The following is a 27,487-nucleotide window of genomic DNA, read 5'->3' as shown; positions in this document are numbered from 1 at the left end:
AAAAGAGTCATGGAGAGTTCATTATTCTGTGTAGTACAGGGTGGGGCATAACCTTTTCCTAGGGGGTCACAGCAACACTTGTAATAACAACACAAATAATTCATACACCATTCGAAAGCCCATCAAAAACTGAGTTTATTGACACGATTTAATAGTCAGTATGACCACCATTAGCCCTTCCTTCGAACAGCATTCAAACGAGGTGGATAAGAACACAACAAATCTTCAAACAGTTCCGTTCGATTTTCCAGATTTTCCAGAGGGCGGGGCATAATCTTTTCCTAGGGGGTCACAGCAAGATCGACAGCAGTTTACAACTTCCGCGATACCTCATTTTAAAGCCCATAAAAAACTGAATTGAATGAGCTATTAAATGTTAAATTTGTTTCGGTTGAAACTTTGAGAATGAATTTGGAAACTCTGTTGAAAAATCTGGAAAATCGAACGGAACTGTTTGAAGATTTGTTGTGTTCTTATCCACCTCGTTTGAATGCTGTTCGAAGGGCTAATGGTGGTCATACTGACTATTAAATCGTGTCAATAAACTCAGTTTTTGATGGGCTTTCGAATGGTGTATGAATTATTTGTGTTGTTATTACAAGTGTTGCTGTGACCCCCTAGGAAATGGTTATGCCCCACCCTGTAAGAGAGCTGCAGGGAAAGCCATGTAAAAGAAAACAGCACGTTAAAAATGGAAGACATGTTTATTTATTCATTTACTGATTCAGAAAATGATTCTCATGCATTAAGGTTGCATTATGTCTCACTTAAGAAAAAAAAAAAAAGAACAATATTGCATTAACAACTGTTTTAAAAACCAGCTTCCAGATACCATCCCCAAACCAAATGTAGGTAACAATCTTCACTGCAAAAACTAAACAAAGAACAAGGGGGGTGGGAGAAACAAGCATTTACTGTGTAACAAAACAACATTCTCACCTTCAGCCAGTGCTGCTGTTTTTGTTCCCAATCTAAAAATATAAAAAGAGGAAATGAAAACACGTCCAGTCAGTTTTCAACTAACACTTTGTCTGTTCCCCCCCCCCCCCCAAACAGAACATATTTTTAGTCACACCCGAGTCTCCTTAGCAAATGCACTAAGGTCTAACAGAAGCTTCTAAATATCAAGTTTAGCACATTTTCTATATACAGTAGCTACCCTAAATATAATTGCAGATACAGTTAAAATATTAAAAAAACGGGAGTATATTTTGGCAGATTTTTTCTCCCTCAAAAGAATACTAATCCGGTTGTGGAGAGGGTGACTATGTCATAAATGCTTATCAGTCAATTCTTATTTGGAAGGCGCTTGGATGAAATCTCATCACGCAATTTACCCGGCTTAAGCAGAAGGTCTTAATGCTGATACCATCAACACTTGGGTCACATATCAGGATGTGAAACCAGCATTTGAAATAAGGATGCAAATAAAGGCTAAGTCATTTCCCCTCTTTCTCCCACTTCACCGTCTGCAATACGACAAGAGACTTTGCTGGCATGTAGGGCACCTATTACTTTTCGTACTGTTCAAGTTTAGCATGCATCAAGGAGACTTCAAATGGGAGGAAGGTGGAAAAGAATGGTTGAGAGGGGTAAATCAGCTCACAACATACCAAGTCAACTATTTATATGGAAGTTCTATGCCAGGGGTGTCAAACTCAAGGCCCGGGGGCTGGATATAGCCCGTGGAGTGCTTAAGAGTTGGCCCACAGGGCTGCCTTGGAAACCATCAAAGGAGTGGCTCACGGTGCCTCTGCCAGCGAAAACGGAGTTCGGGAGGGCTGCGTGTGGCGCTCCCAAGCTGTGTTTTCACTGGCAGAGAGTTGCAGGAGGGCGTTGCAGCCGAAAACAGAGATCATGAGCCCATTTTTATTGGCAGAATGCTCGGGCCACCACAGGTGCCCCCGGCACAAGTGAGGTCAAGCTGATCACGCCCATCCCGGCCCCCCAAACACAACCCTGATGTGCCCTCAGTGAAATCGAGTTTGAGTGCCCTGTTCTAAGCACATGATGAGGCAGCCATTTAAAACATCTTCCTGCACATGATCCAATATATAGTGTATGTCTGGGAGAATTGATGGACAGCAAAAATAGGTTAAATAGACAAACCGTTTTCACGTGCAGCTGGAACATCACCTAGTAATTTCAGAAGCAAAGAAGCATACAATATGGCCAAGAATCTCACTATGTATCCTGCAAGGGGATTTGGGCTGAAATCTGCTTGTTGGCCCTTCATATCCATTTCGTGACAAAAAGAGAATCCGGATTCATTCAAACTTTCCCTTAGTACTTGCACTGTATCAACACTAGAAAAATATCTTGAGGCAATAATTGAGTATGCCAAACATTAAGATTGAAGGAAGAGGTTAGAAAAAAAAAGCACTGGTGGCCCCAGTAAGAGATTACTATTTCAGCTACCTCAAAAAAATATGTGGTCCTACCTGCCATAAGAAATTTTATTTGAAGTCTGGAACAGATTTTATGATTGGTATAAGACAAGGTGACAAGACTGGAACAAACTGTATATATTGTGATTGGACAGAAGGACAGATAATGCACTAAGTAGGCTAATAGTTAATGGTTGAGACTGATGGTGTATAATGTGAATGCATGGTCACTTCGACTCTGCGGTACTGCATTGTTTTAAATGTAAAAATAATAAAAATATATTTCAAAAAAAAAAAAGAAAGAAATTTTATTTGAAGGTATCTGGATGAAGGTATCTGGAGTTCTCCTTGACAAAATGTACTATCAGGTTGATCGTATCTGGCTGTGCACCGAACGCAATTTCAGATCTGGCCCTGACACTGGGAAAACCATCGTTATATCTTGATGGATGGACCATTCTGAATGATTTGCAAGGGGCTTTGATATCACTGCCCATGGTGTTAATTAAAGCTCAGCCTTGACACCTATTGTGCATGTGCTTTACTTAACCTTTTGCTTTTTCAAGAGGCAAGTGGACTTTTTGTTGCTGTTGTTTTTTCTTTGAAGACGTTTCGCTTCTTATCCAACAAGCTTCTTCAGCTCATGGAAGAAGCTTCTTGGATGAGAAGCAAAACATCTATGAAAAGGAAGTCCGGTTGCCGCTTGAAAAAGCACCTTTGGGTTAAGAAAAGCCAGTCCAGGATTCTCGGCCCTGAGATTCCTTTGATGATAATCTTCTGATATAATGAAGGCTATCTTGACTCCCTCCAACACACTTGTTATGGAGAGCACAGTGTGGATGAGAGGGAAGATGCAAATGTGGAGCTGGAGCTAAATACAGGGATTACTGCTCCTGTCATCTTATTTATACAAGTACTATTAATGATGATATAGGCCTAGGAATATTCAGGCTCAAAAGTCCAACGACAGACATGGAAGCTCACTGAACGAAGTGAGTGGCATTAGGCTAGCTATAACACAAGATTGTTTTTGTGGGGAATATATATTTACTGTATTTTTCGGAGTATAAAACGCACCAGAGTATAAGACGCACCAAGGTTTTGAAGAAGCAATTTTTTTTAAAAAAGTAGGTAGGTAGCTAGAGGGATAGAGAGGGAGAGAAAGAGAGAGAAATACAATAGGTAGGGAGGGAGAGAGAGAGAAAAGATAGGTAGGTAGGTAGGTAGGTAGGTAGGTAAAGGGAGGGAAAGAGAGAGAGAAATAGATATATACAGTAGATAGGTAGGGAGAGAGTGTGTGTAGGTAGGTAGGTAGGTAGGTAGAGGGATAGAGAGAAATAGAAAGAAAGGGAGAAATACAGTAGGTAGGTAGGGAGAGAGAAAGTGTAGGTAGGTAGATAGGTAGGTAGGTAAGTAAGAAGGATAGAGAGAGAGAGAGAGAGAAATACAGTAGGTAGGTAGGGAGAGAGAGTAGGTAGGTAGAGAGAGAGAGGGAGGGAGAAATGCAGTAGGTAGATAGGGAGAGAGAGAGTAGGTAGGTAGGTAGGTAGGTAGGTAGGTAGGTAGGTAGGTAGGTAGATAGATAGATAGATAGATAGATAGATAGATAGATAGATAGATAGAGGGATAGATAGAGGGATAGAGAGAAATAGAGAGTTAGAGAGAGATAGAGAAATACAGTAGGGAAGGAGGGAGGGTGTAGGTAGGTAGGTAGAGGGGGAGAGAGAGAAATAGAGACAGAGGGAGAGAGAGAAATACAGTAGATAGGTAGGGAGAGAGAGGGTAGGTAGGTAGGTAGATAGAGAGAAATACAATAGGTAGGTAGGGCGAGAGAAAGGGTAGGTAGGTAGGTAGGTAGGTAGGTAGGTAGGTAGGTAGGTAGGTAGGTAGGTAGGTAGAAGGGATAGAGAGAGAGAAATAGAGAGAGAGAGAAATACAGTAGGTAGGTAGGGAGAGAGAGTAGATAGGTAGGTAGAGAGGGAGGGAGAAATAAAGTAGGTAGATAGGGAGAGAGTAGGTAGGTAGATAAAGGGATAGAGAGAGAGAAATGGAGAGAGAGAGAGAGAAATACAGTAGGGAGGGAGGGAGGGAGTGTAGGTAGGTAGAGGGGGAGAGAGAGAGAAATAGAAAGAGATAGAGGGAGAGAGAGAAATACAGTAGATAGATAGGGAGAGAGAGAGTAGGTAGGTAGGTAGATGTTTACAGATGTATTTATCCATCTGCTGGAGAAGGAAATTGCTGACAATCTACAGCACCTAACTTTGTTCCTGCTGGCACAGCAACTTTTAATTCTCATCAATCAGTTAAAGAGCTTTCCAAAGGGGGGGGGGAGTTTTTGCACTATGCAAACCTCTCCAAAAACGGGCCCATTTTTTTTTCCAAATAAAAGGCATCAATAGCCTTGGGGGGGGGGAGCCTTGCAGAGTGCTCCTGGGGGGGGGAGGCCAAAAAGGAGCAAAAAATGGCCCATTTTTCATGAAAACGGGCCCGTTTTCTGTCAAAAAACCTGCACGCATAGTCTTATGGAGGCTTATAGAGTGCTGCTGGGAGCTGGGAGGGGGCAAAAAAGAGCCCATTTTTTGCTTATTTCTGCCCTCTCCAGCCCCCAGGAGCTCTCTGAAAGCCTTCATGAGGCTATGCACAGCCATTTTGGTGAAGGGGCGGGGCTTCGGGAGGCAAAAAAATGCTGTATTCAGTGTATAAGACGCACCCAGATTTTCAGCCTCTTTTTTGAGGAAAAAAGGTGCGTCTTATACTCCGACAATAATGGGTATACATGAATTAATGGGCAAACTATCAGCCTTCTGAACTAAATTTCGGGCACAGAAACTTTTCATCTGGTCTTACTCTTTTTTAACCTCTTCTATTTCGAAGTGAAGAGCAAGAGTCTGTCAACTACATCTCTATAACTGTCTGGTTTGGTTCTGCAACCGAACAAGACAGACACAGACTTCAGAGGATAATTAGAACTGCACCAAAAAAAACCCCAACCCAATTACTACCAACCTGCCTTCCATTGAGGACCTGCACACTGCAGGAGTCAAAAAGAGGGCTATGAAAATATCTACAGACTCACATCCTGGACATAAATTGTTTCAACTCCTACCCTCAAAAATGATGCTATAGGACACTGCACACTAGAACAACTAGACACAAGGACAGTTTTTTTCCCAAACGCCATCACTCTGCTAAAGAAATAATTCCCTCAACACTATCAAACTATTCACTAAGTCTGCATCACTATTACTATTAATCTTCTCATCATTCCTATCACCCATCTCCTCCCACTTATGACTGTAACTTTGTGGCTGGTATCCTTACGATTTCTATTGATTGTTTCCTAGTATGATTTGATTGCTTGTTTGTACCCTATGACTATCATTAAGTGTTGAGCCTTAGGATTCGTGACGAATGTATCTTGCCTTTAATGTACACTGAGAGCATATGCACCAAAGGCAAATTCCTTGTGTGTCCAATTACACTTGGCCAATAAAGAATTCTATGCTATGCTATTCTATTCTATTCTCAAGAGGGTTGCCCCCCCTCCCCCCAATTATGCATCTCAGATCATTTAAAGGCATTTTAGAATCCAAATCACACAACGGCTCGTGTATTAAGCAAGAAATCAGTTAAAATCTCCACCGCTGCTTGCAACTGGGAACCGAGAGCCATTTTGATAAGTCCCTGTCCTCATGAGGATTGGAGTACGATGAATCCAATGTTGCTGACTCTTCAAGCTGCCTCGGTACGAATTACGGTCTCAATTACCTAAATTTGTCAACTGCAGACTCAGGTGCCCAGAGTGGCTCATTTTAGCTTGCTCAGTTTTTAACTTAAAAAGTCATTTGCAAGGCAACATATGCTTTGCCACAGATAAGTGAACACACAAGAAACAAAACTGCACACTCCATCATATATTTCCCTACTCTGTACAGCTGGCAGCCCAATTAGACACACTTGCTGAATTCAAACACCGCCAACCGACAGGCACGCATCAAGTGTCCCCACATTTTTATTTTATCAGAATTGCTCCCATTAAATACTAAATCACATTCGGCTAGATCATTGCTATGCCCTGATAATGGAATCCCTTCAGTGCACCTGTGAAAATTATAAATAATAACAACGCTCCTACAGACAAGCAGAAAATGTATTTCGGAAACCCCTGCTTTTTGGAGAAGTGAGCTTCCTCCAAACACGGAAAATAAATCATCAAGGTTAAGGGGAAGATAAAGATTCCCCTCGCACTTATGTGCTAGCCGTTCCCGACTCTAAGGGGAGGTGCTCATCTCCGTTTCAAAGCTGAAGTGCCAGTGGTATCCGAAGACGCCTCCATGGTCATGTGGCTGGCATGACTAAACGCCACGGAACGCTGTTACATTCCTATCAAAGGTGGTTCCTATTCTTCTACTTGCATTTTTACGTGCTTTCGAACTGCTAGGTTGGCAGAAGCTGGGACAAGGAACAGGAGTTCACTCCGTTACGTGGCGCTAGGGATTTGATCCGCCAAACTGCCGATCTTTCTGATCAACAAGCTCAGTGTTTTAACCTTTCAGAGTGCTAAGTAGAGTGCTTGGGGGGGGGGCAAAAGCGAGCAAAAAAACAGCCCATTTTTCGCTCACTTCTGCCCTCCCCAGCCCCAGGAGCACTCTGGAAGTCTCCTAAAGGCGGTTTCACCACAAATCCGCGAAGCCCTTATCCGCGGAGACATAAGCGCAAAGACTAATTCGTGCCGTTCGAAGCACTAAGGAAAAACGCGACCCTACCGCGATGACATAATCGCGGAGGGCAAATCCGCGCATTCCCAAGCACTCAGTACCCTAAACCTAACCCTAACCCTAAAACAAACCCCTAAACCTAATCCTAACCCTTACCTTAATTGAAATCGGCTTTCTGCTGCGGCGCCGTTTTAAAGCGCCCTTCTGTTGCCGCGCTGTTGTCGCGGCGGTGATGACGTCGCGGCTTTAGCGACACGCTTATGTCTCCGCGGATAAGGGCTTCGCGGTTTTGTCGTGCCACGCCTAAAGGCTACGCATGGCCATTTTTGCGAAGGGGGCAGGGTTTTGGGGCGCCAAAAATGCTGTATGCAGTGTATAAGACGCACCCAGATTTTCACCCTCTTTTTTGAGGGAAAAAGTTGTGTCTTATACTCCGAAAAATACAGTAACTCCATCTGTAGCGCAGGGCTGTGCAAGCTTTTGTTGACAAAGAGCCGTATTTAACATCTTTTGTGTGGCTGGAGGGCATAGTGAGTGGTTTCATGACGTCAAGTGGGTGGAAATATGATTTTATGGCAGTGGGTGAGAGGAGTTTTGAAGTTTCTCTTTATTAAACCATATTAAGGCAATTCCAAGGCTGATATCGCCGTTTCTGAGCAGCTCTTTCTTCTACAACCGCACTGGGGGGGAAAATGACTTACGACCTTTTGTCACAGTTGAAACCTCTGCAGCATCCCCACAATCAGGTGAACAAAATTCAGAGGCTTGGCAACCGGTTCATACTTTATGACCGTTGCGGTCTCCCAAGGTCATGTGATCCCTTCTTGCAACAAGTAAAGTCAATGGAGCAGCCAGAGTCACTTAACAACTGTGTCACTAACTTAGCAACTGCAGTGATTCACTTAACGACTGTGGCAAGAAAACTCATAAAATGGGAAAGGTCATAAAATAGGGGCAAAACTCACTTAACAAAATATGAGCCGCGGTGGCGCAGTGGTTGGAGTGGAGTACTGCAGGCTACTTCTACTGACTGCCGACTGCCTGCAATTTGGCAGACCGAATCCCACCAGGCTCAAGGTTGACTCAGCCTTCCATCCTCCTGAGGTGGGTAAAATGAGGACCCAGGTTGTTGGGGAAAATATGCTGACTCTGCAAACCACTTAGGGAGGGCTGTAAAAGCACTGTAAAGCAGTATATAACTCCAAGTGCTATCTCATTTAGCAACAAACATTTTGGGTTCAATTGTGCTGGTAAGTCGAGCATTACCTGTATTTAAAAAGCAAGAACCAGCAGGCATATCCTGAGTTGCTTATCCTAGTGCCACTTAGACATCCTGGAAGAGCCATTCTACAAATGCTTCTTTGCTACCCTGACAAGAGACATTCTTAACCTGCCACATACACATGAGCCTATTTTGGGTCTGCTTCACATAAAACACTAAGAACTGTTGGACCAAATCTCACATTTACTCATTTCTCTTCCCTTTGCTGTTCCTTCCTCTTTCTGCAAACCAACGTAGCAGAGCTGAAAATTACCCTTTAAGGCAAATTTCCAGGGGTGGCACAAACTCTAGATTTCTTCTCCAGATGCAATAAAGTAAAACAGGCAACGCTCTGCTGTGGCAAAGTCAGAAACCACAGCAGTGAGGCCGAGGGGGAAATGGACATTGAAAACACTTTGAGTCCCATGTGGCCAGCCGTGACCCGTCAAAAGCGCGGACGGCAAAAGCGCGATCGACAAAATCGCGCCTTTGACGTCATCACAGCGCGACGAAAAAGATCGAAAAATTCAAATAAAAATTAATAAAAATTAAATTAAAGCAAGCCGATTCACATAAAGGTAAGGGTTAGGTTTAGGGTTAGGGTTAGGTTAAGGGTTAGGGTTAGCTTTAGAGCGTTAGCGTTAGCGTTAGGGTTAGGTTAAGGGTTAGCGTTAGGTTTTTCGTTACTTTAACGGTTAGGTTTAGGGTTAGGTTTAGGGTTAGGTTAAGAGTTAGGTTTAGGGTTAGGTTTAGGGTTAGGTTAAGAGTTAGGTTTAGGGTTAGGTTTAGGGTTAGGTTTGGGGGGCTTAGGGTAAGGTTTTTGCTTTATTTTTACATTTTTCGAACTTTTTCGTCGCGCTGTGATGACGTCACAGCGCGCTTTTGTCGAGCGCGATTTTGTCCTATGCGCTTTTGTGGTGGAACCGTGGCCAGCAAGGTCTTGCATTGTCATAGCCGCTTTACCTGTGGGAGAAAACCCACCACTATATCTTGTACATCTCCCAGAGTGGAAGGTAATCATTCTCTTCAACTTTTGGGAGCTACATTTTCTGAAATATGCTCAGGTATACATCAAATGGCAACACTGCATTTGGTTTGCAGTATAAACAGGCATATACTTATCAAAATTATCCTCAAGGAAGATCTAGTTATCTAATAACCCCAAACTAGAATAGAATGCAACCTTACAGCCAATAATTGAACTATAATGAAAAGGAAGTCCTACATAGGTAAAGGTAAAGGTCCCCCTCACACATATGTGCTAGGGATTCCCGACTCTAGGGGGCGGTGCTCATCTCCATTTCAAAGCCGAAGAGCCAGCGCTGTCCAAAGACGTCTCCGTGATCATGTGGCCGGTATAACTAAACGCGGAACACTGTTACCTTCCCACCAAAGGTGGTTCCTATTTTTTTACTTGCATTTTTACGTGCTTTCAAACTCCTAGGTTGGCAGAAGCTGGGACAAGTAACAGGAGCTCACTCTATTACGTGGTGCTAGGGATTCGAACCGCCAAACTGCCGACCTTTCTGATCGACAAGCTCAGAGTCTTAGCCACTGAGCCACCGTGTCCCACACTCTACATAGGTAAACAACTCTAAGTTAATCATCCATGCTTCTCAAAAAAAAAAGAATTGCAAGGCGGTAAGTAAATCTCCAGTAAGATTGACACAAGGCAAATAGAATTATGTGGAATTGATGTAACCTGATTTTTTCCCCTTTTCAAAAAGGAACAATCCTACCTTCTAATGCAGCAGCCCCCAACCTTTCCAGGTCTATAGACTACCGGTGGGGGGGGGGGGAAGAGAGAAGATAGGATGGTTTCATGTGTAGTTTGTGCAAATGCAGCTTTGTGTGATCGCACGCTTGACTGCTGTTGTGCAGCCCACTTCCTAATATGTCGTGGCTCGACACCAGGCTGCGGACCTGGGGTTGGGGACCCCTGTACTAATGGGAATTGCAGTCTATATACTAGGTTTGGGGCGCAATGGCTCAGTGGCTAAGACACTGAGCTTGTCGATCAGAAAGGTCGGCAGTTTGGCGGTTTGAATCCCTAGCGCCGCATAATGGAGTGAGCTCCCGTGACTTGTCTCAGCTTCTGCCAACCTAGCAGTTCAAAAGCATGTAAAAATGGAAGTAGAAAAATAGGAACCACCTTTGGTGGGAAGGTAACAGCGTTCCGTGCGCCTTCGCTGTTTAGTCATGCCGGCCACATGATCATGGAGACGTCTTTGGACAGTGCTGGCTCTTTGGCTTTGAAACAGAGATGAGCACCGCCCCCTAGATTCGGGAACAACTAACACATATGTGTGAGGGGAACCTTTACCTTATACTAGGTTTAGATCATAGCTTTGGTCAGTATTTGAAGCCTTTCACATGGATGGGTATTATTTTTTAATCGATATGAACATTTTGAAGATACATACCAGGTAAACTATGTCTTGAAACTTCTACAGACACTTACTCCTTGCACGGAAGATGCACCAGTTGTTGTATAAAGTCTGGAAAAAAAAAAGAAAAAAAAATGAAATACAGTAAAACTAAACCATTCAGCTAAAGACCTGTCTAGTGTATATGGTAGCTACTTCAAATAAAATATGCGAGATGTAGATTTATGCAGTAAAATCCACACAATTAATTGGCGTGGCACGACAAAACCGCGCTGGTCAAAATTGCAGCGCTAAAGCCGCGACGTCATCACCGCGCATCATCACCGCCGCGACAACAGCGCAGCAACAGAAGGGCACTTTAAAACGGCGCCGCGGCAGAAAGCCAACTTCATTTAAGGTAAGCGTTAGGATTAGGTTTAGGGGTTTGTTTTAGGGTTTGTTTTAGGGTTTGTTTTAGGGTTAGGTTTAGCGTTAGGGTTAGGTTTAGGGTTAGGGTTAGGTTTAGGGTTAGGTTTAGGGTACTGAGTGCTTGGGAATGCTCGATTTTGCCCTCCGTGATTATGTCATCGCGGTAGGGTCGTGTTTTTCCTTAGCGCTTAGAACGGCGCGAATTAGTCTTCGCGCTTATGTCTCCGCGCAGAAGGGCTTCGCGGATTTGTGGTGGAACCATTAATTGGTAGTGTAATGAGCATACACAATGGAAGACAGCAGTCTTCATTTCTGTACTGCACAGACTAATGATAAACCCTCAAGAGATTTACACTAGATAATATTTTGCTTATTTTGTCGAGTGTCAAAACTGTGAAGATAATATGACCCTGATACAGATTCTGCTCTTGAAGAGTTTATGTATTTGACTGTCATAATTACTTTTTTTCCAGAAGGATAAAAAGCAGTCTAGAGAAAAGGGTTACTTCCTCCTTAAAGAGGAAAGATGGAGTAGATCCACACAAGGTCACTGAACTCGAATGCTTCACAGGAAGGAAAGGAAAGTTATCTGAAATATTCATTGTCACAGTAGCTGATTCCAATCTTTCATGACAAATATTTTCAGAATGACAACTGTATCATCCAACGGCATCTAAAAGCACAGATTTAAGACAATACACAATATACTGCACAATTTCACAAGTCCCACTTCCTCTTCCACAACAGTCTTAGGTGTTAGTCTGTTTGTTTTCCCCTCCTTTTGAGTTGTAAGCCGCCCTGAGTCCTCCCAGGGAAAAGGGCGGCATATAAATAAACTACTCTAAACTCTAAACAGGATTTTCCAGTTTGCCATGATAAATGTGCAAAGACAATGATAAAAAATAAAATAAAGAAAACTGGATCTTTAAAGAAGAAAAAAATAACACTATAAGCTTACCTTAAACTTATAATACAGTACACTAGGGACTTGTTATATGCATGGGAAATCTGTATTTTCTGCCATGTTGCCTCTACTGCCCATACAATTCATTTAAGGCAATGCTTTATGAAATACACAAAACAGGAGTGTCCAATCTCGGAAGTTTAAGACTTGTGTACTTCAACTCCCAGAATTCCTCAGCCAGCTAGATTAGCCCAACTCTCTGCCTGAAAAAAAATCATCTGTGGTTCTCAAATTTGGTAACTGCCAAGATATACAGACTTCAACTCCCAGAATTCCCCAGGCTAGCAAGAATTCTTGCAAGTTCACACAGCTGGAATGGGTTCAGTTTTGGGAAACATTAATTTTACTCCAATACCAATCAGAAAAAAAAGTAACACGCTGGCTGCACCCAAGGGTTCTCAAAACCAACTCATGGTCAGAAAAAATGTATTCCACACATTGGCGTGTTAATATAATTACCGCATTTACCAATAAATCTAGTTAACTTTTTTTTTTGTTTCAACTTCTACCCTCAAAACGACGCTATAGGGCACTTGCACACCAGAACAACTCGACACAAGGACAGTTTTTTCCCAAATGCCATCACTCTGCTAAACAAATAATTCCCACAATACTTTCAAATTTATTTACTGAGACTGTTTTACTATTCTTCTTCTCTTCCTTAGAAGTATTTATATCTTATGACTATAACCATATTGTTTGTATCTTTACAATTTATATTGTTTTTATTTGTTTCCTAATACAATTTGATATCTAATCAGTAACCTTGACTATCACTAAGTGTTGGATCTTTTTATTCTTGATGAATGTATTTTATTCTCCTTATGTACACTGAGAGCATCTGCACCAAAGACAAATTCCTTGTGTGTCCAATCACACTTGGCCAATAAAGAATTTTATTCCATTCCATTCCTTTTTCTCTTCTCTTTTCTTCTATCCTATCCTATCCTATCCTATTCTTAAAGGATGTTTAAAGATGCTTTCTCCCTTAAAGAGTAACATACCGTATTTTTCAGAGTATAAGACGCACCAAGGTTTTGAAGAGGCAAATTTTTTAAAAAAGTTTTTGCACTCTGCAAATCTCCCAAAAACGGCCCGTTTCCCCCCCACAAAAAAGGCATGAATAGCCTTTAGGGGACTTGCTGAGTGCTCCTGTGGGGTTGGGGGGGGCGAAAACGAGGAAAAAACAGCCCATTTTTCACGAAAACGGCCCGTTTTTCACGAAAACGGGCCCATTTTTCTTTTTTAAAAAAGGACATGGATAGCCTTTAGGAAGCTTATAGAGTGCTCCTGGGGGATGGGGTGGTGGTAAAATGGAGCAAAAAACAGCACGTTTTTTGCTCATTTCTGTCCTCCCCAGTCCCCAGGAGCTCTCTAAAAGCTTCCTACAAGCTATGCACGGCCATATTGGTAAAGGGGTGGGGTTTCGGGAGACAAAAAATGCTGTATTCAGTGTATAAGACGCACCCAGATTTTCAGCCTCTTTTTTGAGGGAAAAAGGTGCGTCTTATACTCCGAAAAAATACGGTAATCCCCCCACCCAAAAAAAGAAAGAAAAATTGTCATACAATATTTTATAACGGAGCATTTCACTATAGACTCTCCCAATTCTAGAATTGTAAGTCTCCATTCTCAACATCATTTCTAGAGGGGAGATGAATGCGTAGCCCTCCAAATTCTGTTCCCCTGCAACTTAAGTGTAGTTACCAGCCCCCATTAACATGCCAGGGTCAGTGATCTAAGTTTAACCAATTTCTGGAGGGACGAATATTCCCCACCCTGCCTGACGGGAACCAAGTGGTTGCCATTTGTTGGTAACTGAATCCCACATTATTCCAGTAATGTTTGAATGATTGGAACATATGGGTTTATTACCCAAGCCATCAAGGGCTGGAGGGGGGGTGGGGGGTGGGATACAGACTATGAATAATAGCCATGCAACGGCATTTACTCAGCCAAAGTTGTTAGCGATCCATATCCAGATGAAAAGTAACAACCGTGACAAGTGGAAAGATCAAATTAGGCCTTGTTTTCACCAGTTTTAAGTCTGACACCGTTCAGTCCGCTTGCTAGGGACTTTATTATGACATCAGCTTTCAGGAACCTGTGACTATTTTGCCAGCTGCAATGGGGTGTATTATGCTGAGAAGAGAGCTTATGTGCACTAGGGATATGCAAAACAGTTCAGGGAGTTGCTGGTGGTTTTTATCAGAAGGGAAATATGGCGGTCTTTCCCAAAATCCATCCCTTTTTTTTTCACTTAGTCCTCAACTTAGGACCATGATAGACTCTGGAATTTCCTTCAGTTGTAAGTCAGGGTACCCATGTGCCCAACCCAATTACACAAGGCATTCTGGGGCAGTCATTAAGCGAAACCCATGGTCTGCGATGAGCATTTTTGCCGAAACATAGAAATAAGTGAGCCACGGTGATGCAGTGGTTAGAGTGCAGTACTGCAGGCTACTTCTGCCGGCTGCCGGCTACCAGCTGCCTGCAATTTGGCAGTTCAAATCTCACCAGGCTCAAGGTTGGCTTAGCCTTCCATCCTTCCGAGGTGGATAAAGTAAGGACCCAAATTGTTGGGGGCAATATGCTGACTCCGTAAACCGCTTAGAGAGGGCTGTAAAGCCCTGTAAAGTGGTATATAAGTCTAACTGCTATTACTAAATGACAGTTTCCACAAAAACCATCATGCAGCATGGTCACATGACCATGGGATGCTGCAAATAGCTTTAAATACTGGCCAGGTGCTGAGAACTGAAAAATCATGTGACCTTTGGGGGGGCGGAGTAACAACTTCGTACTGGATTGTATGTACCGTCTGTGTGTGTGTGTGTGTGTGTGTGTCTCGCTTCTCATCTGAAAAGCTTCTTCTATTCAGTTCAGTTCTTGCATGAGAGGCGAAATGTCTTCAAAGAAAAACCAGAAAGTGCAGTGGCCTGTTGAAAAAGCATTTTGGGGGACTGTTGCTGCCTGCCAGTGGAGCTGGCAACAGTGAGAAGGTTAGGGAGGAACATGGGTCAGTCCTGGAGTCTGGGGAAGGCCCTGATGAGGGCTCTGTGTTGGAGGCAGAGAGGGGGCCAGGGCCGTATGCCAGTTATCAGCTGCCTTCAGAGTCAGACATCAGTGAGACAGACGAATAGCTGAAGCCTGTTCCCAGTGTGCGCATGCACAGAGTTGCCAGATGAAGGGAACAGCTAAACAACAGGGGTTAACTTGGGAGTAAGGCCACAGATGGACAATAGATGGCCCCTCCCATAGGAAATAAAAGAGGAGCGAAAGGAGAGTGGGCTTTTGCAGGAAACAATTCGTTCATTCATTTCAAGAGTGTGAAGATCTGTCCGTGAATCTCAGAAACTCTGTGCCAAGTCTTTCCTTGCATAGCACTGCGTTTGGAAACTATTTACATGGCAGCTTTCCAAGCTAGATAAGGTCTGTGGTCATAAATAAATTCACATTTGAAAGACTGTTTACCAGGCCTTTGCTGAACGTGAATGAGCGGAATTAACATTCGTTTAATAAAAGGGGGTTTGCCAGGACCAGGGATCTGCTTCATGCTTTTTGGGGAAGCCTACGTCAGAACTCCTCCGTGAGCTGCGCTGGCTACCTGTTGATCGTCGGGTGCACTTCAAGGTCCTACTTACCACCTATAAAGCGCTCCATGGTAGTGGATCTGGCTATTTGAGAGACCGCCTTCTGCCAATTACCTCCCTGCGTCCCATCAGATCGCACAGGGTAGGCCTCCTCCGAATTCCATCCGCCAGTCAGTGCCGACTGGCGACTACGCGGAGGAGAGCCTTCTCAGTTGCAGCTCCGACGCTATGGAACAATCTCCCCGTGGAGATCCGCACCCTCACCACCGTCCAGGCCTTCCGCACGGCCCTCAAGATCTGGCTATCCCGTCAGGCCTGGGGATAGGATTTTACTCTCTCCCCGCCCGAATGTTGAGTGAATGTTGTGTTTTATGGTTAAATTTTTTTTACTCACGTTTTTCTTTTATGTCTTGTCTTGCACTCCCTTCCCTCATTATTGTAAGCCGCCCTGAGTCCCCTCAGGGAAAAGGGCGGCCTATAAATGTTCAATAAATACTCTAAATAAAAAAATACTCTAAACAGGGACAACCCTGACCTGGATGACTGAGAATTTCCATAGACATCTGACTTTACAGTGGAGTGATGGAGAAACTGAAGCCTCTGAGTTCCAAACAAGCATTTGTGCTCATCAGCTACTGCGATTCGAGGTTGAAGGGGTATAATCCCTCATGCTCACAGGAGGATGGGACAATCTTGAGACATTGGACAGCATCTATCCAGAATAGTGGATCTCCTTCTTGGGGAGGAGGGGTTAGACTAGAAGACCTCCAAGGTCACTCTCAACTCTCATTTGTATTCATTGAGCAAATATTCCCGCCCAGCAGCAGCTAAGATCCAATGGGGATTCTCCAACAGTCCAATCTCAACCTGTGGCAGCAAACTTGCTTCCCCACCAGAAAAAAAACAGGCCCTGTTTGCTAAAAGCCAACTGAAGTTTAGTAATCTGAATAAAGACCTATTGCCTATGCTTAAGATCAGAAATGATTTAAACTGTTAAAAGTCAGTTCAGTAAGAAGAAGCTAAGGTCAATCTAGAATGTCATTAATTTCTTTATTTCTTTTTTCTCAATAGATTTTAGACTGTGTTAGTTAAAATTCTATACCGTGTACGGGTTCTGGGAAGTCGGGGGGGGGGGAAGGAGGAGGGGGGTGGGGGGGTGGAGGGAGGGAGGGGTACACACACAAAAAAAAATTGTACTTCAATGTTTTAATGATTGACAAATGACATATTTGTGTTTTTTTTTTTAAAGAAAAATAAAAAAGTTCTGTTAAAATAAAGACCTATTTAAATCTCTTTGGAGATAGGAGCTACGAGATGACACGTCGGTCCTTACGGAGTGGACTGAGTCGAAAGCTGGGTGTGCCTAGCAACAAGGGCATGTCTTAATAAGCTTCAACAGACTCAGTCCAATCAGTGAGCAGACAAAGTCAACCCATGCCTGGATGCTATCTCCACCTCAATGGAGAATACTATGTTCTGCATTACCTGAGTGGAGGAAGGTAAGGGGGCAGACCCATTCCACTCCACACCCATCTAAATTTCATTGAAATTCACCTATCATCCGCCCGCCTCTTCAAATTCCCACAACCAACTGCCATGGCTTACCTAAACAAGCAGTCCTCAACTTACAACCACCACCACCCCAGTTGAGACCAGAATTTCAGCCATTAAGCACTGTGGTCATTAAACAAGTCACCATGGGACTAGCGCCGATGTTATGAACATTTTTACCATAGTTATTAAGTGAACCACGTGGTCATTAAGCAAATCTGGGTTCCCCAATTGAGTCTGCTTCTTAAAAGCTGGCTAGGAAGCTGGCTGAAAATCACGATCATGTGACGGAAAGACACGGCAACCTGTCATAAATGTGAGTCGATTACCAAGTGATCACGTGACAAGTGTGATGGTTGCGAATTTGAGAATGGATCTTAAAGTCACTTTTTCTAAGGCTACTGAAACTTTGTTGTAAAATGAATGAATGTGAGTCGAGGACCTTCACCCACAGCCAAGAACAATGCTGTTTTAGCCCCAATCTCAGACCCGGAGAGTTAATTTTAAAGCAATCCCTCAATGGACAGGCTGGGATTTATTTTCTGCCAAGAAACCCTTTTGCCTTGGAGGAGGTAATTAATTTGAAAGAGTTGTTTGTTGACTTGCTGGAGAGATCAAAGCTACAGAGCCAGTCTATTAGTAACCCCCCTTCATTTTCCATTCAATTAGCATACCTCCAGGGCAAAGTAGATCTATATTGGGGTACTTAATTCAAGAAAGGCAGCAGGAGAGGAGGAAATTTGATTGCACAATCATAGCATCAAAATCTCGTGAAATATTAGTACTGTTTTATAAAATTTTAGTAAGACCACACTTGGAATGGCTGCATCTAGTTTTGGTCATCACATTACACACAAAAAAGACGTTGAGACTTTGGAAAAAGTGCGGAGAAGAGCAACTAAGATGATTAAAGGCCTGGAGACTAAAACATATGAAGAATATTTGCAGGATTTGGGTATGGCTAGAAGGACCAGAGGAGACATGATAGCAGTGTTCCAATGTCTCAGGGGTTGCCACAAAGAAGAGGGAGTCAAGCTATTCTCCAAAGCACCAGAAGGAAAGACAAGAAACAATGGATGGAAACTGATACAGGAGAGAAGCAACTTGGAATTATGGAGAAACTTTCTAACAGTGAGAACAATTGACCAGTGGAACAGAAGTTGCCTTCAGAAGATGTGGATGTTTCATCACTGGAAGTCTTTAAGAAGAGGTTAAACAGCCACTTGTCTGAAATGGTATAGGGGGTTGGACTAGAAGACCTCCAACGTCCCTTCCCACTGTATTGTGATTGAAAGAGAGGGAAGGAATTGCTTCCTATTCTTTGTTGTAATGAATGCCAGATAATTGGGCTACCAAATGCCTCTGTTGATCTGGCTAGGCTAGCCAAGAGAAGGACCAGGGGAGGCAAGATAACAGTGTTCTAATATTTGAGGGGCTGCCACAGAGAGGAGGGGGGTCAAGCTATTTTCCAAGGCACCCGAAGGCCAGACAAGGAAGCAATGGATGGAAACTGAACGAGGAGAGATTCAGCTTAGAAATAAAGAGAAATTTCCTGACAGTGAAAGCAATCAACCAGTGGAACAGAAGTTGCCTTCAGAAGTTGCAGGAGCTTCATCACTGGAGGCTTTCAAGAAGAGACTTGACTGCCATCTGTCAGAAATGGTGTAGGGTCTCCTGCTTGGGCGGGTGGTTGAACTAGATGACCTACAAGGTCCCTTCCAACTCTGTTAATCTGCAAACCTGTTTAGCCTCCAACTTCTGGGTGAAAAGGAAGGAGCGAGAAACTTACACTGTTTCCGATGCTGGAAAAACCACCTGAAAACAGTTTTAAGTTTTTGTTTTGATGAAACAGCAAAACCAGGTTTTTAGCTTGGGCCTCTTCAACCACAAGCAATCTGAGCAGAACTTTCAATGTGCCATGTGTTATTTTTTTTCAGGACTGTCATTTTTGACTTACAGCACCGATGTACACCTAGAGAAGTCTTAGGGGAGGTGGCCACCATGAGGTCAGCGATACCCGAACACAAAGATGCCAACAGTAATAGATATCTAGAGAGCAGCTAATCACAAAATAGCTGCTGGCAGTGACAGACATTCCTGCGCCCGACAGCCTAATCCTTATGAGAGAGCATTATTATCTTGCGCTCGCTGAAGATTTTAACAGCTGAACCTTGGACAGAACTTTCACTGTCTGGCACTAAAGCTTTTAAAAGAACAAATTCAGTGTGGATTCACCCTCTATTCATAGCCTACTGAGATCAGGAGCAGCGTTAAAATATATTTATTATGGTATCTCTGTGTTGCTTTTCCATTGGTCCAAAATCATTTGCTCGGTGATTAAAGCAGAAGGGTTCAACTTTGATCTCTTTTAAGACTTATGGACTTCGACTTCAAAGTCCATAAATCTTAAGGTTGGACACACCTGGATTAGAGCACATAGATCAGAGATAGCGAGCCTTTTTGGCACCGAGTGCCCAAACCGGAACGTGCGTGCATATGCCAGAGCACCGGAAAACCCAGACCGGCTGGCCAATGTGCGCATTACCTGTTTTTTTGGCCATTTTGAGGCCGTTTTTCAAGCCATTTTCCAGTGCCCGCAAAGACCAACTGGCCAGCGCATTAGAAACCTGAAGAGAAACTGGCGATAGTATGTGTGCCCACCGAGAGGGCTCTGCTCTGCATGCCACCTGTGGCACATGTGCCATAGGTTCGCCATCACAGATATAGATGTTCACATACAGGTATAGGTAGTTCTCGACTTATGACCAGTCACTTAGCAACCATTTGAAGTTACAACGGACCCTGACTAGGTATTAAGCCCTTTTGCCTGCCATATTTTGGGCACGTGGCAACCAGCCAGCGTTTACGGCCCTTTGCATTGTCCCACAATCACAATGTTTTGTCCAGAAACTGGTGTTTGCTTCCAGTTTCCAGAAAAAAAAGTATGGCCCATTGCAAACAATGGGTTCATTTAGGGACTGTGTTTACTTAGTGACCACCACCAAGAAGGATGTAAAATGAAGCACGGTAATGGGATGATGACGTATGATGGAAATGACTGACAGTTATGGTTGTAAGTTGAGGACTCTCTGTAGTCCTCATTTAGCAACCGCATTTGGGACCGTTAACCTGGTTGTTAAGCAAAACAGTCACTAAGGAAAATGAAACTGCATATTACCATTTTATTTTAGTTTTGGTTTGCTTTATAGACCCTGCATGGGTTACAAATTTGAGGACTGCTTGCAAAATTCATTTTTTTATCACCAAAACTGCAAATGGTTGCTAAATGAGACGGTTGATGAAAAGGATTACATGCAATATTAAAACGGTTATTACACTGATTTTTTAATCATAAGTGACTAATTAAGGGGCAAAGAAGAAATGCAGAGTATGGCATACATTAGATGAATTTATTGCAAGTATATATTAATACTGGATGTATATATCTTCAAAAAAATAATCTCCCCATGACTTCTAATTAATTTTGCTTTACATTCCAATTAAGAAATTGGGTTTCTGCAAACTATATCAAAATCACCTCTAAAAATCATGAAACTCTATTACTGAACTATCTAAAAAAACTTCCTAGAAACCCTTTTAATGCATTAAATTAAAAAAAAAAAAAACTACAAACATCCAGGAACAGCAAATCCAATTCTCTTTAATGCTACTCATTATCAATAGATCTTTTACACACATTCTCCCCCACACACATTCTCTCCCTCCCCAGAGATAAGGGGAAAGGATGACCATCTCAATTTGCAAACACTTGAATAATGAGTGTTCTCCAAGCATGATAAATGAGCACACATTTGGTTAAAAAAGTACTTACAACCCACTCAGAAGCGGAGATAAATTATCATCACCCTTTACAGGACCAAGAAATGAATCTAAAGCACAATTATAGCAACATTTGATTATCAGGGGAAAAAATCCATAATGTGTAAATATCATATTATTATTATTATTAGGGTTGGCCGCCCAGTCAGCCAGATGTTTAGACTGGATTTGGCAGTTTTATTGTCCACCTATCGAGTTGAGATAGGCAGATGTTTTTAACAAAGTTGAAGATATCATTACAGATGTTAAACTCGTCTGAATAAACTTTTTTGTCTGGCAACTGATTGATAGGGATTTTTGTCAATTGTTCAAATGGTGCTCACAGGTTTTGGAATTGCATCCAAGGTGTCTATTACTATAGGTAGTCCTCGCCTTACGACTACAATTGTGCCCAAAATTTCTATTGCTGTTGCAGTGAGACAGTTGTTAAGTGAGTTTTGCCCTGTTTTACAACTTTTCTTGCCACCGTTGTTAAGTGAATCACTGCGGGAGTAACACGGTTGTGAAGTGAATCTGGCTTCCCCATTGAGTTTGCTTGTCAGAAGGTCGCAAAAGGGGATCACATGACCCCAGGACACTGCAACCATCATAAATATGAGTCAGTTGCCAAGCATCGGAAATTTGATCATGGGGATGCGGCAACGATTGTGTGAAACATGATCCTGAGTCGTTTTTCTCAGTGCTGTTGAACGGTCACTAAATGAAGTGTTGTAAGTTTATACCTGTATTGCACCACCTTTGCTTTCTTTTGCCACTCACTCTACTTCTATTTGTAAATATTTATCATTTGGGTACCTGTTCTGACTCCTCCTTGTCCCACACCAAAACACTCCAAACCAAAGATACTTTACGGAATTTATTCACAGACAGACAGGTCCTTGGCAGCAAACCAACAGATAAGCCGGGGCAGCAATCCAGCCAAGCTCACAATACTGTTCATCAAACATTAGTTAATGCGTTGACTTCTGCAAAAAGGGCGTGTGCACAAGCCGTCCTTTTACAGTCTGGAGAGGAGCCTAATGACCACCAGCTAAGTGCAATTACCTCCTGTAACTGCACAACTGTTCCTGACACCTATTAGCTCTTCGGTGCCGGGCAGCCAGGAACAACTCACTGTTGGCGTCCGGATCACTCTCCCTTGTCTCCTCTACACTGGTCCAAGGCTCAGGCGCTTCCAGTGTCCTCCACATCCTCCAGAGCCAACTCATAGGGCCCCTCGCTGTTGGAGTCTGGTGGCATCTCCAACGGCTCCTGCTGGGCCACAACAGGTACCTTACAACAGTGGTCACCAATTGGTGGTCCGCGAGAAAATTTTGGTGGTCCGCAGAAAAATTATTTGAATTTTTTTATATTGCACAAAATCAGGGGTCCTCAAACTATGGCCCCTGGGCCGGATACGTGCAATGAATGCTTGCATGGCTGGAGAAAGTCACCCTCTTCGGGGTCTTTTTGTGTGGATCTGAACAGGGCAGAAATTCTGACTTGGGGTCTGCTTCAGCCTCCTGGTGTGGGGCTTTGGGCGAAGGTTGGAGGGAAGTGCTGCTGGTGGCAAAGAGCCAGAGGGCCTCGTTTCAGTGGGACAGCATCATGGCCTGGAACTGGCTGACCATCTCAGCCCAGTGATCCTCCAGGGGCTGGCACCTGGCCTTGCACTCCCGCAGATCTGCTTGGAAAATCTATGCTCGTAGTCTTCGTGAGATGCTTCTGCTGAGCCTCCTTCTCAGATCCAATTTGAATTGAGCCAGCTGTTTTGCCAACTCTTTCTCGTGGTGGTTGCTTAGCTCCAACAACTGCTTCCTGTTGGGGCCCCAAGGAGCCTGGGCGGGCAGGCGAGGAGTGGCTGGGAGGGGCGAGTAGAAGCTGGCAAGGTGCCCCTTGACCTGAGTGACATCAAGTTGGATACAGCCACCCAGTCACATGACCACCTAGCCACGCCCATCCAGCCAGTCATTAGGCAGATGATATTAGTGGTCCGCAGGATTTAAAATTATGGATTTAGTGGTCCCTGAGGTCCGAAAGATTGGTGACCCCTGCCTTAGAGTCAGTCTTTACTTGGCAAGATTTTGGAAATGGTTTCATTGCCTGCTTCCTAGAGCGAAGATTAACTGGTCCAAGGTCACCAATTGGCTGTGTCCCTAAGATGGGGCTCAACAATCTCCAGTTTCCAGCCTGATGCCTTAACCACTACACCAAACTGTCCCTCAATACCTTTACGAAGAGCAATTAAAAAGTCCTGCAGAAATCACCAGGCAGAATGTTACAAATAACTGGGGATGAGAAAACCCAAGAATATTCAAGAATGTGATCGGACACAAGGCAAGAGATTTAACCAGTATGAATATGGAAATTGCAGACTGAACACATTGGACTTGTACATTGTTTAGGTCACATATTGTCCAGGTCACATATTATGTAAATAATCACAAGTGATATTAATATCATGGAAAATAACAATGGTTTATCAACCACAAAGGAGATTGGGATCAGTGATGGATTTCTGGCAGATGCTATTAAATGTGCTGCTTTAGGATAGCTATGAGATTAAAATTGATGCGAAACAGAAGGTTATATGCTTCCCATGCCCCAATCCTGGTACCAGTGATTAGAAGATGTACAAATTCTATAATTGTACTGAAGCAATAGATGGAAACTGATCAAGAACCAACCTTAGAACTAAGGAGAAATTTCCCGACAATTAGAACAATCGATCAGTGGAAACACTTGCCTCCAGATGTTGTGGATGCTCCACCACTGGAGGTTCTTACGAAGAGATTGGACAACCATTTGTCTAAAATTGTATAGGGTTTCCTGCCTCAGCAGGGGGTTGGACTAGAACAGTGTTTTTCAACCTTGGCAACGTGAAGATGTCTGGACTTCAATTCCCAGAATTCCCCAGCCAGCATTCGCTGGCTGGGGAATTCTGGGAGTTGAAGTCCAGACATCTTCACGTTGCCAAGGTTGAAAAACACTGGACTAGAAGACCTCCCAGGTCCCTTCCAACTCTGTTATTCTGAGCTATGTTACTTATAATGGAGCTGGATAGATGGCAGTAAAAGCAAGAATAATGATACATTATAATTTGTAGGAAATGCATAAGGAAAAAAATATTAAAATGCTCTAAATACATATTTCAAAGCCTAAACAGGAACTATTTTGTGAATCAAATGAAGTGAATAAAATGAAAGTTAATGCTCAGATAACTGAAAACATTTTGTGCAGTCCCGTACTTTCCATCTGCAAACCATCTCAATTATTTCTTGGCACACAGCATCTGTCCTCTACCTCACATGCTGAGTCAGCATCAGGCTTTGATAGGTGTGCTAAAAATGCTTCATCAGTAGAATGTAGCCTTGGCCAAATATATTGGGAGGGAAAACCCAAAGAGATAGCAAAAAATGAGAAAGAGCTTTGAAAATTAATCTTGCTATCTACGGAAATCAAAGACAATACCCAAGGCGAGCCAATTACAAGAAAGATAAGTTGTGCAGCTTTTTAGCCGATCTGCTGAATTAAAAAGAAAAAAACCCCGCAAGGTAGAATTTCTCATATTAAAAAAAAAAAATTATATACAATCTGTATGTCTTTAGATGCCACTGCTAATAGTTCTATGCTCCTCTGAGTGAGGAATGGTAAAAATCCAATGCTATTTTTCTCTTTTTTGCAATGATTTTAAGGAACAAAAAGGGTCCACATGGGGGAAATGGGGCTGGGAAGGATCCCTGCAGCCTGAAACAGCTGGTTATTGGGGGGGCCCTGCTGAAATTGAAAGCGAAACTTGTTGTAGGAGGCAAATTGCTGGGAGGCAGATTTTTTTTCTTGTGCTAATCAGGCTGTTTGTTGTTTGCTTCAAGGAGCTAAGTCAATAAGTATAAATGCCTAGAGAATGTTCAAATTATTAGACTTATTTTTTAAAGACTGTGTTATTATTGTTCTACAACTTAACAAAACGAAGCTTTTTAAAATAAATGCTTGATCTGAAGAGGCCCAGTGCTATTGTATCTTCTTTTAAATAGCAGAGAATAACTATACTTCCAGAAAGCACATCCATTTTAACAGCATCTGTACAAGTATAGTCTGAAATGTAACACCACAAACAGTGTATATCGCCTGTGCTGTTTGCTGTTTGTTGCAAGGAGGCAAATTTCTGGGAGGCAGAGGCAGATTTTTTTCCCTTTGCTTTCCTCCCCAAAAGCTAGGTGCATCTTATACTTCAGAGTGTCTTATACTCCGAAAAATATGGTAGTTTTAAAAAAAGATCCAAAAATTGAGCTCATTTGGGTCCTTGTTTCATCTACTTTTTATAAAAGAATTTACTCAATCCTGCATGTGTGCTACACATCTTCGAGTATCTTACTTCTTTCTTACTGGTTGGCTGATCCAGATTTGGTAGCAAATTGTAAACGAAGCCATAATAATATCTCAGGGGTTACCACAAAGAATAGGGAGTCAAACTATTCTCTAAGGCACCTCAGGGTAGAACAAGAAGCAATGGGTGGAAACTAATCAAGGAGAGAAGCAACTTAGAACTGAGGAGAAATTTCCTGACAGTTAGAACAATTAATCAGTGGAACAGCTTGCCTCCAGAAGTTGTGAATGCCCCAATACTGAAAGTCTTTAAGAAGATATTGGATAGTCATTTGTCTGGAACAGTATAGGGTTTCCTGCCTAGGCAAGGGGTTGGACTAGAAGACCTCCAAGGCCCCTTCCAACTCTGCTATTGTATTGTAATGTTCCGTTTGGTTTGTCAAGCAAACCACACCGTGCTAGGGGTTCAGATCATCATATCAAGCCCTACGCTTATATTATAGTGTAATGTATGAACCCAGTTCCAGAATGAGTTGGAAGGGATCTTGGAGGTCTTTTAGTGCAACAATGGAATTGTGGTAGGCCCGGCTTAATAAAGAGAAATTTAAAAGAAATTTACAGCTGACTTTCAACTGAGTTGGATTCCCAGATGATGACATCATTGAGTTTTCACAATGATGCTATTGCATTAGTTGCAAACCTTCTCAAATTGGTCAAACCTTGGCAGAAGTTTTCTATTATATTACAAACTAATTTCTGCAATTCATACCGTCAAGGCTCTACGAGTTTCAACTGGTAAAATTTGGCAGCTGGTCTGTTAACCAATGCAAGATATTCAGAGAGCGTTACACTCCAATGTTGCGAAACCTGCTTTTGTCACCAGCATTTTTAATACACATTTATAGCCTTGGTTTGAAGCTCTAAAGCCACAAATGACAGAAAACTATTTGAATAAGGTCCACCCAACTCAATAACGAATCTGAGAAGTCCTTGAAGAAGAGATCAACAATGCTTTTATTTTCAGTGCCCAAAGCATTTTCTCCTGAAGTCTTCTTCCAAACAAAAATAATCAGGGCTCCAGGGCAGGGTATGCCTCAGAAAAGGTACAGATAATATGACATTTAAGTTCACATCTTGGAAAAGCTGACATTACAGATTCATGCGCATTCATGCCTATGATCATAAATGCACTTTTTCTCATCAGACTGCAAACCACTGTATTATCAGATGCCTTTCTAAATTATCCTTACAGTAATTAATATCTAAGTGAAAAAATGGATACTGTGGTGCAGTGGTTAGAATGCAGAATTGCAGGCTAAACTCTGCCGACTGCCAGGAGTTCGATCCTGACGGGGTCAAGGTTGACTCAACCTTCCATCCTTCCGAGGTCAGTAAAATGAGGACCCAGATTGTTAGGGGGAGATATGCTGACTCTGTAAACTATTCAGAGAGGGCTATAGAGCATTGTGACGTGGTATATAGGAGCCAAGGTGGCGCAGTGGTTAAATGCAGCACTGCAGGCTACTGCTAGATCAGCAGGTCAGCGGTTCAAATCTCACCGGCTCAGGGTTGACTCAGCCTTCCATCCTTCCAAGGTGGGTAAAATGAGGACCCAGATTGTTGGGGGCAATATGCTGACTCTCTGTAAACCGCTTAGAGAGGCCTGAAAGGCCTATGAAGCGGTATATAAGTCTACTGCTATTGCTATATAAGCCTACGTGCTATTGCTATGTAGATAGTGAGTCTTTAGCTGCTCAGCAACCTGTGTGAAGCGTTGCTGGCAAAGTCTTTTGGATATCAGGTGATATTTGAGATTGGCTGAAATTGATCTTTATGGATCAATACTGCACACTGGGTTTATGCTTCTCAGCCTGTTAAATAAGTACTAGGAATTCACTGTGAAATAAGTACTAGGAATGGAATGGGACTGAAATATCTAAGATGTTTTTCTGTTAGCTACAAATCTCATTCCATTATGTGAAAAAGTATCATGCAAAAGCTACGGATATTCTCATATTCCCAAAATGAATGAATGAACAACAGTGTGTGTGTGTGTGTGTGTGTGTGTTTGTG

At 42.8% G+C, this 27,487-nt stretch overlaps 1 protein-coding gene across 2 annotated transcripts in view; it reads right to left on the bottom strand.

Annotated features, from left to right (window-relative positions):
* CYRIB (CYFIP related Rac1 interactor B) overlaps positions 1-27,487 on the bottom strand; it is a 104,176-nt gene that overhangs the window by 36,941 nt on the left and 39,748 nt on the right. For both annotated transcript variants that reach the window (XM_087706683.1, XM_087706684.1), the window contains exons 2-3: positions 10,790-10,864; positions 940-971 (exon numbers count right to left, since the gene is read on the bottom strand). The gene's annotated coding sequence lies outside the window, so the exon portion shown is untranslated. The remainder of the gene's footprint in view (positions 1-939; positions 972-10,789; positions 10,865-27,487) is intronic.

Source organism: Thamnophis sirtalis, unplaced genomic scaffold, assembly GCF_051295495.1.
Source record: "Thamnophis sirtalis isolate CommonGarterSnake01/CBP01778 unplaced genomic scaffold, rThaSir2_p1.2 scaffold_2, whole genome shotgun sequence".
Taxonomy (NCBI): domain Eukaryota; kingdom Metazoa; phylum Chordata; class Lepidosauria; order Squamata; family Natricidae; genus Thamnophis; species Thamnophis sirtalis.
This window is presented reverse-complemented; position numbering and strand designations above follow the sequence as displayed.